This window comes from Orcinus orca, chromosome 7, assembly GCF_937001465.1.
Source record: "Orcinus orca chromosome 7, mOrcOrc1.1, whole genome shotgun sequence".
Lineage (NCBI taxonomy): Eukaryota > Metazoa > Chordata > Mammalia > Artiodactyla > Delphinidae > Orcinus > Orcinus orca.
In genome coordinates, this window is record NC_064565.1 from 25,700,991 (window position 1) to 25,717,835 (window position 16,845).

At 45.9% G+C, this 16,845-nt stretch overlaps 1 protein-coding gene across 3 annotated transcripts in view; it reads left to right on the forward strand.

Annotated features, from left to right (window-relative positions):
- MGAT5 (alpha-1,6-mannosylglycoprotein 6-beta-N-acetylglucosaminyltransferase) overlaps nt 1-16,845 on the forward strand; it is a 370,454-nt gene that overhangs the window by 114,921 nt on the left and 238,688 nt on the right. The window lies entirely within an intron of this gene.

Genomic DNA, 16,845 nt, shown 5'->3' on the forward strand with positions numbered 1-16,845 from the left:
GGTATAGAGAAGGTAATCGGAGGTAACTATTTTTTTTAATTAATTTTTTTTATTGAAGTATAGTTGATTTACAATGATGTGTTAGTTTCAGGTGTACAGCAGAGGTAACCATTTTTGAGGTCTCTTCTGCTTCTTATGATTCTTGGTAGTTTATTCTAGGAACATTCCTTTTGTTGCAGGGGGTTCCTGGATTTTAAATTCTCTACCCCAAAGCATTTCTAAGTGAAACTTTGGGGGGCTGTGGCAGTCTACCCGGGGAAATGTTTGTCCAGGGACCTACTTCCTATTCCCAATAACCTGTACTCCTACAAGTAAGAAAAAAATGTGAAAACATTTGTTGTAGGATATTCAATTTTGAAAAAAAAAAAGTTTTAAGTCAGATTTCCTGTGACGTTTAGTTCTTTTCATAGAAATGTTAGAATCCAAGCGCCTCTGGATCCTGTGGGGCACGACATCTTGGTTGGGTAGCTCTTTTCCAAAGGGAGGTACATAAGTTTAAATGCCTGTGTGTGTTGTTGGCCGTGAGAATGATCTGACCAGGGTCAAGTGGGTGATGTGGCTGAACAATGGCCGCTCTTCTCACCCCCTGTGCCAAGTTGTCCATCCTCAGTTCTTTATGTTCCGTCAGACAAGGGAGAGGGGATTCCTCCACTAGAGGAAGAAGGTACATAATACTGTTGCCCTGTAGAACCTTCAGGCAGCCTTCCTGATCCTGTCTTACACACCGGCTCCTCCATTTTCCTGTCTTGGTGGACGACATACCACGTTGCCTCAGCTGCCCAAGATGAAAGTCTAGTGGTCATCTGAGATTCCTCCCTCCATCCCCACCACTTAGTCATAGTTCATTGTCCTGCTTATTTGACCTCTTAAATATTTCTACCAACCAAGACTGCCACTACCCTGTTGAGGCCTTTATCCGACTCAGTCCTCACCCAGAGCTGCAGGAGCCTCTCCCTGGGTTCCTGGGCTCTGGCCGTGTCCTCTTCACATCCTCCACACAGCAGCCAAGATCAAATACAACGGCCTCTCCACTCTTAAAGTCTCCAGTGATTTACGTCGTTTGGGGTTCTCATTGAACAGGGGAGGTTTTCTGGAAACATCTGCAGACCTTTTTCAAAGTATTTAGGTGTAGGTCCTATCCTGGACCCATAAGTAGAAAGGGGGCATTCAGAATGGGGTTTGGGCTTCTGTATTATGAAAAATCTCCCCAAACAGGAAGAAACCCAATAAGTAATGCTTTAAAAGGCAACTTTTTTGTTTTGAAATAATTATTTCACAGGAAGTTGCAAAAAGAGTACAGAGAGTTTCATGAACCCAGCTTCCCCCAGTGGTGTCATTTTGTATGCTCTAGTACCAGGACATTGACTACAGACCTAAGTAATGCTTTTTAATGCCCATTTCCCTTACCAGGTTAGAATGTCACACTTCCTGTTACACGGACTCTTGGGTTATTTCTTGACGTTATCGGGATACATTTTAATTTAGGATTGGCATGGACAGTCTTGAGTCTGTGAGAGTTGAGGGTCATGGCGGTGGTGTTTGTTGTATGTGAGTGTCTGTAAGAGTTTGATAGCTGCCACTTGTTTATCCTTGCAAAGTGGATTATACCTCCAAAGAGCTTGCCAAGAATAAATTTGAGCAGTGTAATTCTATCTGGTGACCTAAGGTCATAACTTTGTTATGTAAAAAGGTGGAACTGCCACAACGGGTTTTATGCTAGGAGAATAATGCAGACAGTTCTCGAATCTAAGATACAGTTTGCTTAAAATGATGTCCATGTGAATTGTTTCCCAAGCATGTGTACATCTTGCTTTGTTTTATCTTGTTTAGATGGTAAAACGTAAGGGCACAGGGCTTGTTCGGTCTTGATTTGGTCGGAATTCTAAACTACAGCGTCTACAAGGGAATGGCTCTAGACCGTGAATCAGAAAGTGGAGTTTTGCTCTGAGAGATGGAGTTATAATGAATTACTATGGGTTATAATAAATTCGGGGAACGGATTTCAGACTTTAAGGGCTGACCTAGGAAATTCTTTGAAGCAGTGATCTTTACCAACATCGGGAATCGGGCTTGGTGACAGAGCTCTGCGGTCTTCCCCATCAACACGGACGGACGAGCTAGAAAAATCCTTTGTGTCAGTTGTGGTGACATTTGCTAACACTTGCCTCTGCTCTCTGTGTCTCGCACAGATTTGCTTGCATCTTTTGAGAAAGGCAGCTGAGGGGCAGTAAGAAAACCACTGTCTGATTCGGAATAAAACTAGGTTAGCGGAGGCCGGTTGTGTGTTTTGAAATCAGGCAGTAGGGGCAGATCTCCCACCTGACTAGCAAAGGCCTCTGGGGTGCCTTACAGGACCAGGCACTGGACTAGGCCCTTTGCAAATGAAAACCCTGCAAGGTAGACATTTTATAGACGAGGAAGCTGCGTCTCCATTTCTGTAATTTCCCGAAGGGAGGGGGCTCAGGGGCAGTTCACGTCAGTGCTGAGATTGGAATCTGGTTCTTGCTGCCACACCAGACGGCCGCTCCATCCATGCAAGACACTCGGCGTTCAGCTCTGACCCTCTTGAGTGATTCCCAAGCAGGCTTCTGAGAGAGGATTGCAGAGGCTGACGCCTTTCACGGCTGAGAGGCTGCCTTCTGAGTGGAGAATTCAGAACATATTAGATGCCACATCCTTGATGATGGGTAATAACCTCATTAGGGTAGGAAGGAGACTTTGTGGTACGAGGAGAAAAAGGAGCGGCCGGCTGAAAGTTACTCATCTCGTTCATTTCTTCATGTTTCTCATGCTTGCTGTCAGTGAAGTGGTGAAGTGGTCATTGCGGGCTGAGAAGGACGCTCCAGTTGAATAGTCAAGACCTTAGGTTCTTCAGAGAGATTCCCAGAGCAGTGATGCCTGTATTTTCCAAGGACAAGACCAACAGGCATCTTTCTTGACCAAGGAGTCATAAGGACTTTTTCCAGCAAGTATCAAGCAATTGACTTGCAGGATCTGAATTCCTTCCTTCAGGGAGTTTGAATCTTAACAGGGAGCAAACCTTGACGCTAGAATGTGTATACTTATCAAGAGTTCCAGATGATGGGGGTGCCTTCCAAAGGAACAGCCGTGTGGCTCTGTCCTTCATCCAGGACGATCAACGATCCCGCTTTGCCTGGGTTTCCCAGGACGGGGGACTTCCAGTGCTAATACCAGGGTGGAGTTGGTCACCCCACCTTCAACAGTCTTTGTGGTCCTGGGCGGGTCACTTAGACTTTCTGGATCCTGGGGTCTGCATCTCTCTTTCTAGACGGCTTTTAAATGCCTTTCCAGTTTCTTAGGATTGGCAGTTAGGTATGACTAATTCACAAGCCTGTGTTGGGGAGAGCATGCGGGCTAGAAGCTAGAGCTCTGAAGCCTTTGAGAGTGATGATAAGAAATTAGTATCTGGTTGAGAACAATACCGGCTACTGTTCAGAAAGTTAAGTATGGTTAGGCAGTTAGGATAAAGTAACAGATACCTGTAATGAGGTGGGCTGAGCAGGTGCACAGACTGTAAACTACTTTGAACTTAAAAAAACAACAACGACAAAACGAAATTAGTGCAGACATTGATAAATACAGAGATTTGTCCCAAGACTCTGGGCTTTCTGGTTCTCTGGAAAGACTGAAAGATTCGGCCAACCCCAGACTGTCTACCCTCAAGCTGTCCCATGTCTGGAGCTGCAGAGTGGCTGCTGCCTCTAGATGGGTTCCCTCACCTACCACCCTCACCCCTCAGACTTGCTTTTCCCCCATTTTTCTCTCTGCGCACTTCAATTATGTGTCTGATAAGGTGGACACGTTAGCTCAATAGCGCTTAGAATTTGAGGGCATGCTTAACGTTGCATTGGTTTCCTCGCCTTACCCAGGCCAACTGAGTCATCGTCTTGGGGAGGGTGGTGGGCTGACATTTGTGTTTAAAAAGTCTCCCCCGGTGATTCTGATGCACAGTGAGGGTTAAGAACCCGTGCCTCCGGGTTGAGAACCTTGATCCTGGGGTAGGTTTTGGTGGGGAGAAGCACCATGGGGCAGAGGAAATGAGGAAACAGTTCACCTGCCCCATTGGTTGGGGCTGTCACAATGTGAGCGCAACGTGAACTGAGCTCACTGGAAAAAAATCAGGGAACGTTTTTCAAAGCAAACATCCCGATGGCGTGTTCACGGCACATTTTGCCAAGGTATTAATAAACTCGCCCCAGGTCCTGCTGCACTGCTGCAGGCATTTAAATCATTATAATAATGACCATAGTATTTTGCACAGTGATTATAAAAGTATTTTTTAATGAGCTTATAAATCCAGCGGTCGTGAGAGGCAAGTGACATAAATTTAGTATATTCGTTCGAGGCAAGGGATAAAATGGAGGGGGCACAGTTAAAATGAACTTCGGTGGTTTTCCGTTCTGCATAATGGCTTCATTCATGTATAATTCCCTCACTGTAAATCAGTTTCTGTCATCTGATGCCAACCTGCCCCTCCCTCTCCTGCCAGGATCACATTCTAGGCTATGAGATTGTTCATCCTGAATTATCAAAACATTTGAGTAGCTGGTCAATAGAAGTCTGTTCTCATTTGAATCTTAAAATGGAAGGGACTTAGATACCCCCTATTTCTGCGTCTTCCTTTTAAGGACAGACAGAAACAAATTGAGATGTTAAGAGACTCATTCAAAACTGTCCCGAGTCCTGGAACTCTGTGCCTCAGGGTCCCCTCCCTCTGGTTTACAGCTACCCTCCCCAGGTCCCCAGAACTGCAGAGAAACTGGGTATCTCTCTTGCTGTGTACCCTTCCTCAAGCTTGCAGCTTGCAGTCAGTAGCTTCCAGAACTTCTGTTCATCCTTTATCCCCCGATGCCTAGCCTGGAGCCTGGCATTAGTTGGAGCTTAAGAAATGAGGGGAAATGAAGGGAAGAGACCCAGTTTACATCACAGGGTCTCTGAAACCTCTGGGGGGCTTCTCTCCATCTCCTGAGCCTCTGGGGCCCCCTGGTGTGGTGCCCTGGAGAGAGCCCTGAGTTCGCATGTTCTGCACGGCTGTGTGGGAGGGTTGGTGGAGAAGGCACTTGTCTCTAAGGGCAGGGACCATCTCTTGAACCTTCGGTGTCTTCTCCACAACGTGTGGACCCACAGAGGGCACACCGCGTGCTCCTTCTGTGCACGTCTGCCTGACGGAGGTGTTAGTAATCTGCCATTTTCCTCCGGATAGCCTCTGCAGTGTAAGGTATGCGTGTGTTTTTACGCCCTTGCTATATACCTGGATGCCCAGCTCTAATATTTGGAATTACTTTGCTGATTACATAAATTTTAGTTGTGCCCCCTCATAACCTTTGAAATGAAGTCTCCACCGTGAGGCTACACACTCAACCCATTCTGGGTTCCCTCCCTGTCGTAAAGGCCAAGACCCCTCGTAGCAGAGATGCTTTGCTGGGTGGGAGTGGTGTGGGGATAGGAGTGAGTGTTTGCAGGATCACCTGGGAAGTTGTTTTCTTTTCTAATCCCCAAATTGAAGCCCAACTAGGATGACTAAAGCAAACTTAGGGGAGGAGGATGAGGGAGGGCTCTGCTCAGGGCTAAATGTTTTGAACATTTTCCAGATGATTATTATATATCTCCCCAGCTCCTCATTTGAAAAGAGCTGCCTTACAGGGTTTCCTTGAAATTGGGGGAAAACCCTAACACTCGGTGGAAAGCAGCTGATAATTTATTAAGTGCTTATTGTCGTGGGCCAAGCAAGTGATTTAATCCCTTTGGTTTTTTGCAGACTCACTCCATTTATTCATCAGTGAGATACCTTCGAGGTGTGAGGCTCTCTGATAGATGCTGAGGCATCCGAGAACCATGGTTAAGCCTGATGGCCGGGGTCTTCAACAGCTCTGCCACCTGGTAGCTGTGTGGCCTTCATTGCTCGGTCGTTCATACCTCAGTTTCCCCGCTCTAAATGGGGACCTCATCAGCCGAGAGGATGTGTGTTAACAGTGATAACGGCCAGCTCTTACTGCAGTGAGGATGAGGACAGCCCTGCCTTCAGAGAGTGGATAGTTGGGTAGCAACCAGGGTCCAGCAGGGAAGCACCGTGGTCAGCACATGTGACATTTGACCCCGTCTGTGCTTTTCACATCTCACCATACAGTCTTCCCTCCCTCTGCACCCCCCATCCATGCCTCATTTATCTATAAATGAGGAGCTCAGCTATATGAATTTATAGAGAAATATCCCTGAATTCTGTATTACATCTTGTTAATGAGTGAGGTGGTGCAGTGTCATTGTTGTGAAGATCAGTTCTGGTCAGAATCGTAGAGTGATGCTCCCAGGCCCTCCTGAGAGGCTGCTGGCACTTATACCAAATGGCCCTAAACTGTGGTCCTTTTCTGCTGTTAGTTTGTGTGCTGTCATCTTCATTCACACCCTCCTGACCTCTAAAATTCCTAATCTCTCACCACTAGAGTAGAACCAAAGGTCACCAGGAGAAACCAAATGACTAGACTTGTTACATCGATATGCTTGGCTTTGTGCAAACAACTTAGGACAGAGTCTGAGAGTTCTTGAGGAGAGACTGTTGTATCCTTCTGACCTACCCTCTGTCTCCCTTTTCTACTTTTAAGGATCCTTTGATTACAGTGAGCCCACCGGGATAAGCCAGGATCATCTCCCTATTTTAAGGTCATCTGATTAGCAACCTTAATTCTATCGATACCATAATCCCCCTTTGCCATGTAATGTAACAGGTTCTGGGGATGAGAATGTGGACATATTTGGAGGACCATTATTCCATGTGCTATAGTTTTGTTGCTTTTTGTTTAACTAATTACCTACAATATGTTTCAAAAAGGATTAAAATATGTAATACAGGAAGATAAAAATACATTTAAAATTAAGGCGAGGGCTTCCCTGGTGGCGCAGTGGTTGAGAGTCCGCCTGCCGATGCAGGGGACACGGGTTCGTGCCCTGGTCCGGGAAGATCCCACATGCTGCGGAGCGGCTGGGCCCGTGAGCCACAACTACTGAGCCTGTGCGTCTGGAGCCTGTGCTCCGCAACGGGAGAGGCCATGACAGTGAGAGGCCTGCGTACCGCCAAAAAAAAAAAAAAAAAAAAAAAAAATTAAGGGGAAACAGGGAGAAAATAAGAAGACATTTAGAGTCAGGAATGAGGTTTAAACACAAAATAGACACCAATTTACTTCCTGGAAGTGAACTGTGATTTGGCTTTGAGCTTTTCCTAGCCACTCTCTTGAAGGGGGAAGCAATGTCAGTTATATTTTACTGTGTCATTGAGTAAGATCCGACCAGTTGTTTAGATGCCCAGATGATACTAAGATGAAAGAGAACTTTCTTCTCTAAGTCCTTCTGAATACAAGAAGAAGAATGAGAAAAACCTTTGTCAGGTTTACAGTAAACCCAGAGATATGTTTTATCTAGCCATTTCCTTTCTTACTTTTCTTTTTTTTTTTGGTCGTACGCAGGCCTCTCACTGTTGTGGCCTCTCCCGTCGCGGAGCACAGGCTCCGGACGCGCAGGCTCAGCGGCCATGGCTCTCGGGCCCAGTCGCTCCGCGGCATGTGGGATCTTCCCAGACCGGGGCACGAACCCGTGTCCCCTGCATCGGCAGGTGGACTCTCAGCCACTGCACCACCAGGGAAGCCCTGGCCATTTCCTTTTTACTGCCTTCTATTTTAGGTCAAATGTATACATTGCTTTGAAGATTTTGGAAATGTCTAGAGCAGCAGTTGCCATGTGATGGTTCTCATGCCCTGGGGGTTCTTGAGGGTGTCCTGGGCTTTCATTCTGAATGCTGGTGATGTCCTTTTCACAATTTCTATTTTTCAAAGTCATTAAATAAAATAGATATTTACATATATGATCTCCGATCCCACTTTAAGATGGAAGAGTTTGAAAGCCTGCCAGCATTTATCAAGAGCTTGCATTGTGGTTAGTAGTTCTGTACCAGCAACCCAGGAAGTTTTTGGAAATGCTATGTTATAAAAATATGCATATCCCCAATGGACTGTTGGTTACAGGCACGATGCATTAGGAACACTCAGGGCAAAGTATAAATTATTGAGCATTTTACTGATAATTCTGCCGATTTTCCTCCAGATTATCTTCCCTTCTAGCCACAAGTTGGATTCATCGGATCAGAAATCTTTTGGCGTATCTTACAGTATTTTTTAAAAAATCAATATTTAGAGAAAATATTTTGACTGTGATAGTCATTTTGTCTTTTAACTTATTAGAATTAAAGACTCATACACCTGGAATTTGTTATTTGTGGAGAAGTGCTTTCAAATAGCTGCCGGAAACCACCTGTCTTATCCTGATACTTAGCAACAAAACATGGAAAACTTAGAAAATAAACTTATGGGGGATTGGAGATGCCAGTCAGTCACACCCTTCCTCCCTTCTGGGTTCTGAAGTAGAGAGAATAGTAGAAGCCAGATGAAGATTACAGAACCAGCTTTATTAGAGCAAAGCTGAGTTGGAAGATGGGTCTTGGGTGCAAGACTTCTGATCCATCCTAGATGGAAATCTACACAGCTGCCCTGGTGATTGCCAGGAAGCCTTGGGTGGACTCAGCTGGGTAGGGAAGCCCCGCCTCTTTAACTCCTGCGGGCAGGGAAAGGGGGAGTGCACCTCCTGAGGGCAGGAAGCCCAGCAGTCATGCCCCGCCTCCCCGCGCCACAGCTGAGATGCTGTCCTTCCTCCCCAAGAAGACCTGTGAACACTGATGAAAGAGCAGTAATAGTCTCCTCTGTGGTTCTTCCTGGGAAATGGAGCACACGTTCTGCATGAAAATGTGTCCAGAGGAAGTAAAGAGTCCTCCCTTTATAAACCATTCGATTTGTTGTTTTCAAATTCAGATACAAGAAATCCAAACATTGGGCTGTTTCCTGTCTAGTTTTGATGCTGGGGCCGGTAATTAGATTGCTCTCTGGTTTTGAATAGATGTTGGGTCCCCACGCAAAATGTATACTAATAAGACTGTAATTGTGAAATTGATTTTGTTGACCAGTCATACTTTTTTCTTACATAATTAGATGCTGTGTGTTACACGCTAAATGGGTAAAAGGTAATTTGTCATTAATCATTTTGCACATGAACAAAGATGTTATCAAAATGAACTTCATAAACTAATATCTTGTTTCAAAAATGAAATAGGAGTTAAAGGATTAGAAAGTTCCTATGGTATGTGTGCCTATGCGTATGTGTGTGAGAGAAAGAAAGACTGTTAAAGGAGCTTGTTTGTTACAAAAGGTTGGGCAAAGTCGATCAAGAACAGTAGATGGATTAAGTCATCCTTCAAATAGTTTCTTTCAGAAAGAACTTAAGTCATCTTTCAAAAATAGTTTCTTTCAGCAAAGCTTTGAAAGGCTTTCAGTGGCCATAAAGTCAGTTAGCTATATGCCCTGGAAGATATCAGAATTAGAGGCATTTCTAGAAACTTAAATATTGGTTCACATCATCTTAGGCAAAATTAAGGCCCTGATAAAGGATGCTTACCTGAGTTGAAGGCTGTTTCACTTTGAAGTCATGTAGGACAATAGTCAGGATCCTTAAGCAGGTTTTCTAAACTGCGCACTTGAGCAATTAAAAGACAACAAAAGCCCAATAACCCCCTGCTGATATCTGACTTTGAGCAGCACAGAGTATATGATGGGTAGCTGCATAGAGTGATTCGTTGTATAGAGTTATTTGCTATATCGGAGTTAAAGTTGGAAGACATGGATCCACACGGTGTCTTGGATTTTAGCAAAATGGATCAAAATCCTGCAGTTAGAAAGCATGGTCAGTTGTCTTATAAGCACTCCTAATTCACAATGATAAAACCCTGCCATCTGCAGAGGTCATTCTCATCTCAGCGGTACGCATCTTACAGTAACTCAAAGAATGTCTATAAGACAGCCGGTCTTCCTGACGTGTCTCCAGTTTATTCAGAAGTAATACCAAATCATTAAGTTCTTTGCACATTATGAAAAGGAGAAGAATTGTGCCACATTCTCCATCATCCCCCCACTGGAAAGTAGTGTCTGATTGGCCCTCATTCTTAGTATCCTGGATGAGATAAAAAACAATGTGTCTGGGCTTCCCTGGTGGCGCGGTGGTTGAGAGTCCGCCTGCCGATGTGGACCAAAAAAACAATACCAATGCGTCTCTAAACTTTAATGTGCAAACAAATACCTGAGGCTCGCGTTCTAAATACCAGTTCTGATTCGGTTGGTCTGGGATTGGGCCTGAGATTTCTAACAGTCCACCAGCTCATCTCAGTTCTGCTGTTCAGGCCTGCAGGCCAGGTTTTTTTTTTTTTTTTTTTTTTTTTTTTTTTGCAGTACGCGGGCTCTCCCGTTGCGGAGCACAGGCTCCGGACGCGCAGGCTCAGCGGTCATGGCTCACGGGCCCAGCCGCTCCACGGCATATGGGATCTTCCCGGACCGGGGCAGGAACCCGCGTTCCCTGCATCGGCAGGCGGACTCTCAACCACTGCGTCACCAGGGAAGCCCCTCGCAGGCCAGGTTTTGAGTAGCAGGGTTATAGAGGTGCTGGTTACTAGATGCATTGGTACACATTGAGGCCATTTAGCCTCAGATAATCTCTCATCTTTGGAGCCAAATGCCAAGGAGAGGTTAATAAAAACCCTAACAGTCCAACAAGTCCTTCCATGGTGTAGAGGTCTAACAGGGCTCTATAGTGGACTAGCTCTTCCTGAAAGACTGCCTCCTTGGGCAGGGCTTCTTGGCATTCGTCTGAGAAGACCAGCGCATGATTCTTTAAGGAGAAAACCAGAGTGCCTTGCATGTAGATTGTCTAATAAGCCAGTTCGACTGCATTTGTCCAGAGTAGAGAGTTTATCATTTTAAATAGTGGGCTAGACCATGTTTTGGATCCCACTAGATAGGACCCATAGACATGATAGAAAAGACATCTTTCCAAGAATGTAATAGTTATCACGTTTGCCTGTGTATTAAATAAAAATACCCCGGCTTGGGCCGCACCTCAGACCAAGTTAATCAGAATCTTGAGGTGTGAGACCTGGCAGCTGTCTTTTTTTTTTTTTTTTTTTTTTTTTTTTAAAAAAAAAGGAGCCCCGGTGATTCTTAAGTGTATCACGGTTGGGAGGCCTGGATTTCGGCAGTCCTTAACTCTGAGGGCAGGGAACTCTCCTGAGGTGCTCCATTTTAGCTTTGACCTTCATTTATAAATTCAGGGACAAGTAAGCATCTGGTGGTTGAGTTCTTCCCTAAGAAAATTCAGACTGGGAGCATTTATGACCTAGGTTCTGCCAGAGCCTGGGCTTTGCATTCCTTGGGGATTTGCTATAACCCCGTTTTAGGAGTGATGGGAAATTCATTAAACCATTTACGTTTGATAAGCCTCTGAGTGGCCACTTTCGCTGATGGTGTGTGCATGTTCACGTGTGTGCACTCATCTTGTCACTCACCAGCTGGTTTTTATTTATTTATTTATTGGCTGCGTGGGTCTTCGTTGCTGCGTGCAGACTTTCTCTAGTTGGGGCGAGCGGGGGCTACTCTTCATTGTGGTGTGCGGGCTTCTCATTGCGGTGGCTTCTCTTGCGGAGCACGGGCTCTAGGCCCTCGGGCTTCAGTAGTTGTGGCTTGCAGGCTCAGTAGTTGTGGCTCGTGGGCTCTGGAGTGCAGGCTCAGTAGTTGTGGCGCACGGGCTTAGTTGCTCCGCGGCCTGTGGGATCTTTCCGGACCAGGGCTCGAACCCGTGTCCCCTGCATTGGCAGGCGCATTCCCAACCACTGCGCCACCAGGGAAGTCCCCGCCAGCTAGTTTTTAAAAACTTTTAACCTGCTGGTCTTTATCAGATCTCGTGCTTGAAAGGCTGTCCTGTTCCTGCAGACAGTGCACACTCTTGAGCCAGCTCCAGCGTGTGCTGCTCTCCAGGTGGAGGAGTGGGGTCCTGGGGTGATTGACCTGTAGGGTTCGGGGAGCACTTGTTGAATAATGAGCTTTATCTTCAGGGCATTGTCCTAGTTTTTGGAAGTAATTTTGCTGATTTTTGTGACTCTGGTTTTCTTGATTACTGGGGCCATCTGGGGCCTGTTGTCATTCGTGGGTGTTTTCTACGTATAAGGAGTTGCCGGAAGTCTGATCCTCAGAGGAAAAAACCCATAAAATTCCTTTGTGGCTTTACTGTCCTTGGCTCTGAGTGGAAGCGAATCTTTGAGTTTTTCATCCAACATAAAGGAGACCTACCTAACGAATATACACACCATGTGATCTTTTCACAGACCATTCCTTTTTTCTTCCTAGAGAGTCATCATCGACCTGTCACAATGTGTGTTCATGGTTTCCTGGGCTGGAAGCCAGATGACAATCCTTTTCTATTTAAGACTGTCTGACGTAGCATCATCCACCTTTTGTCTTCTCAAAGCCTTCTTCCCTGTACCTTGATTTGTAGACTAGGATCTTTGTGGAGTGGAGCGTCAATGACATATACTAATTAGTACATGGGGGCATAGCCAGCCCAGGCATGAACTCCGTGGCGGGTGCCAGGATAGTGTTGGCACTGAGGGATGTGGAAGAAAATGAGACTCATGGTCAGTCAGCTTGGGGCAGCATCAGGAATCCGCCCTCCTCTCGTCTCTCTGTGGCCTCTAGTCTTAGCTCAGGGCTCTGAGCCTGCGCATCTTCAGGGCTGGTGACTGGCTCCTGAGTTTACTTGGTTTGCTTCTCCTTGCCCTGCGATCTAGTCCTATGGGCTGCCCTTCCCTGAGCCTCATCTTATGGGGCGGGTAAGGTCCTGCTGATGGGCTAAAGCACTGGTTATCAACCTGGGTGCTTTTATCCTTTAGGGAACATTTGACAATGTCAGGAGACATTTGTGTTGTCACAGTTGGTGGTGGCGGGTTCTAATGGCCTGTATCTCTAAAGGCGTGTAGCAGCTAGAGGACAGGGATGCTGCCTAACATCCTACAGCACGCAGGACAGCCCCCTGTGACAAAGAATGCTCTGGCCTCAAACGTCAGTTGTGCCAAGAATCGAGACACCCTGGATTAAATGGATTTATTTCATTTTTCAGGGACCCGTGCTTTTTTTTTTTTTTTTTTTTTTTTGGCGGTACGTGGGCCTCTCACTGTTGTGGCCTCTCCCGCTGCGGAGCACAGGCTCCGGACACGCAGGCTCAGAGGCCATGGCTCACGGGCCCAGCCGCTCCGCGGCATGTGGGATCTTCCCGGACCAGGGCACGAACCCATGTCCCCTGCATCTCAACCAGTGCGCCACCAGGGAAGCCCAACCCGTGCTTTTTGTTTTGGTTTAGTAGATGTTTTCAGAATTCTTAGCGTTGCTGTGGTTTCATTTTTTTTTTGTTGATGGGAAATTCTGTCAACTGTGAACAACCTGTGAGCCTGGTAAATGAGACTTACAGAACATGGGAAGATTCTTATCCAGAAGTGACAGCTTCCTTCTCACTCCTTTGTCCACCTGCCAATAATGTGCACACCTCCTGCCTGAGAGGCAGAGTCAGAATACAGTTCATCCATGTGTGTTTCCAACTGTTTTCCCTGCCCCTCTGCTCCCCCTAGTGGACATGACCACAGGCACAGTGACCAGAGGACAGTTGGGAGGGAGGGGAGGGTGGGATGGAACAGAGGGGGCGGGAAGGAAGGCCTGTTCTGGATACAGAGTCATTAGCCTTATTACAGTGTTTGAAAATTTACTTAGCTGTTGATGCCAGTTATGGAGCCCTGAACTACACTTAGCAAGCAGTGTAGCTGCAAGGCCGATCTGCTTAAGGTGGGCAGGGCTGGCTGTTTCCTTTCCCCGCCCACACCAAGAATGCAAGTGCAGCCTAATAAATGCAAACTGGGCACAGGACTGTCTTGGTTTGATCCCTTCAAAGGTAAAAGGGATGAGCCGACGACCCAGCAATCCCACTACTGGGCATATACCCAGAGAAAACCATAATTCAAAAAGACACATGCACCCCAATGTTCATTGCAGCACTATTTACAATAGCCAGGACATGGAACCAACCTAAATGCCCATCGACAGACGAATGGGTAAAGAAGATGTGGTACATATATACAATGGAATATTACTCAGCCATAAAAAGGAACGAAATTGGGTCATTTGTAGAGACGTGGATGGATCTAGAGACTGTCATACAGAGTGAAGTAAGTCAGAAAGGGAGAAATGAATATCATATATTAACGCATATATGTGGAATCTACAAAAATGGTACAGATGAACCGGTCTGCAGGGCAGAAATTGAGACACAGATGCAGAGAACAAACGTATGGACACCAAGGGGGGAAAGTGGCAGGGGATGGGGTGGTGGTGGGATGAATTGGGAGTTTGGGATTGACACGTATACACTGATCTGTATAAAATGGATGACTAATAAGAACCTGCTGTATAAAAAAATAAATAAAATAGAATTCAAAAAATAAAAAAAAATGAAGTAAAAGGGACGGGCCGTGTAAGACCCAGGCATCAGCAGGCAGCCACCCCTCTCCCCCCGTCTCGAGAATAGCAAAGGTGTGTTGCTTTAGCGGGTGTCTTTTGGTTAGTGACTCAAGATAAGACTTGTTTAGCCGGTTCTAAAAAGAACACGCTGTTTTCACTTCAAATGTGTTTTTCCTGTTTATAAAGGCCCAGAATTTCTCAGAGAACCGAGTCAGGAAAGTGGAAGAGAAAGGGCCCGTCCGTACGTGTTCTAGCAGTATCCCCACCACCGTTGGTTCCTGGGCTCCTTTGCCCCACAGATTGGGAGGAGAGCTCGTGGCTAGCACAGCTGTCAAGGACTCACACCTTATATTGGGGGCTGGCTTCAGTTTGGTGGTACCGAGCCGTCCAGGGAGTGAGCATCTAGCCTCGGAGCATCTTCCCAGGAATTTGGGCTTATTTTGGAAGAAAAGGCTGCTTTGCTTGTCCTTCCCTCCTGCTCAGTTTCTCCTTTTAATAACAGAATACACCATATTTAGAGCCAGACTCCCACCCCAGCCTAGGCCATCTGCCTGCCTTGCACCAGTAATTCCGTGAATGTATGTTTTTCTTCCTTTCATCCGCTGATTCTCCCAGCTCCTCGAGGTTGGGGGGACATCGCAGTAGACTCACAGTACCTTACTGTCACCAGACTGTGGTTTCTGGTTGGTGTTTCATATTGATACGTCTCTTCCATTTTGAGTTTCTGCAGGCAGCTGAGAGACGCAGCTTGGTGTGGTGGAGACCAAATCGGATCAGGAAGCAGAACTTGAGTTATGGTTTGATTCTGACTCCAGTTGGAAACATAACGTTTTCGGGACCTCAGTGTCCTTCTCTGTGAATCAAGAGTTTGTGCTTGGTTATTATGTTCCTAAGCAAGATCTCATGTAGTGTCCCAGTCTGCATGAAGGTACTTTATACATTTTAATTTATCCTACTTCCTTTTAAAGTCGATGACTAGGCCAGTGAGCTGCTCTGGTGAGCAGAGTTGGGAGTGGTGTGCACTCGTGTCAGGGTTAGCACACAGTTGATTTCTGTGCCGCATTTTGGTTGCAAAATAGTGGAAGTCCAGATTCACCCTGATAGCAGATGTTAATGGCTAGTATTTTTGTTTTAACACAGTTTTCCAAGCACTCTAAGTTGCTCTTAATGTAAATTTGTACTGAGGCTGGAAAGAGAAGTAGTAGGAAATTGTTTCAGAGTTGAGTCATTAGCATTCTCTAAAGACTTTTATTGCTACTTATAATTAGGAGTGATCAGACACATGTCTTTGAAACTTACAGTTTAGGACTGACCCTCATCTAGCATTTAATCGGGGTCTCATAGTGTTTGCTGTTGTGCAGTTTTACATGAGTAGATATGTGGACCTGAATTTTATAAAAAAGTGAGCAAACAAGACCACTGCCAAGCATTAATTTTCCTGAGCAAATTAGTGTAGGATTTCAAAGTTCAAACTCCACATACAGAGGTATGTGGAAGTTTTGCTGAAAATCTCTATAGTATAAGACTTTTTCTAACCAGTTGTTTTAAGAGAAGATACTTTAAACAACAGGGAGTTCCTTCGGTTACCCCTCATCACCCTTCTGATCTTTTCCTGTCACCATCTCGGATACCCAGTGATGAAACCAACAGCCTCCCCCAGAGTTCCCCTCAACTTGTTTCCCCTCTCATCCCTTGTCTTGGACATCATTTTGGTCCCACAGTCACTGCCCCTTCTAGAATTATCTTCTGAAGCTGTTTTTCCTTTTTTTCCCCCCCTATTAGTACCCATCTACCACCATATCCCCTTTAGTTTAACCCCATCTAGTCAAGGGCATAATGATCCTTCACTGCTATGTGACAGGTCTTAGGGTTAAAAACTCCCAAAAGGTGAGGTCAACTTACAGTCTCAGAGTGCCTGGCTTCTTTGTGCTTCACACCAGGAGGTGGCCCTGGAGGTCACTGCTCATTTGTGTTTCATCATCTCATCCCCATCATCCTGTTATTTCATCTGGCAAACACATAATGACCATCCCCGGTGTGCAAGGCAGTCCCATTCCTGGCACTTCCTGTCTTTAGAGAGCTTACGGAGAAATGAAAGAAAAGATCATCCGACAGAGCAGTAGGTAAGCTCTTTAGAAAGAGCACGTACTGCTGGGAGTGCTCCAAGGAGGATGCGCCCTCCTCAGTCCAGGGAGCCAGGGGAGGTTTTAGGCAGGATGTGGGGTTCAGTTGTGAGACAGGGGCGGGGTTTCCAAGGCAACGTGGATGAACACAGCAGACTCAGGATTTCTTTCTTTTTTATAGTTTAACGTATATTAATAGCAAACTTACAGGAACAGCACGGAAGACAGACATTAAAAATATGTACCTGCATGTAGGACACCTCAGTTAGAAAAGTATA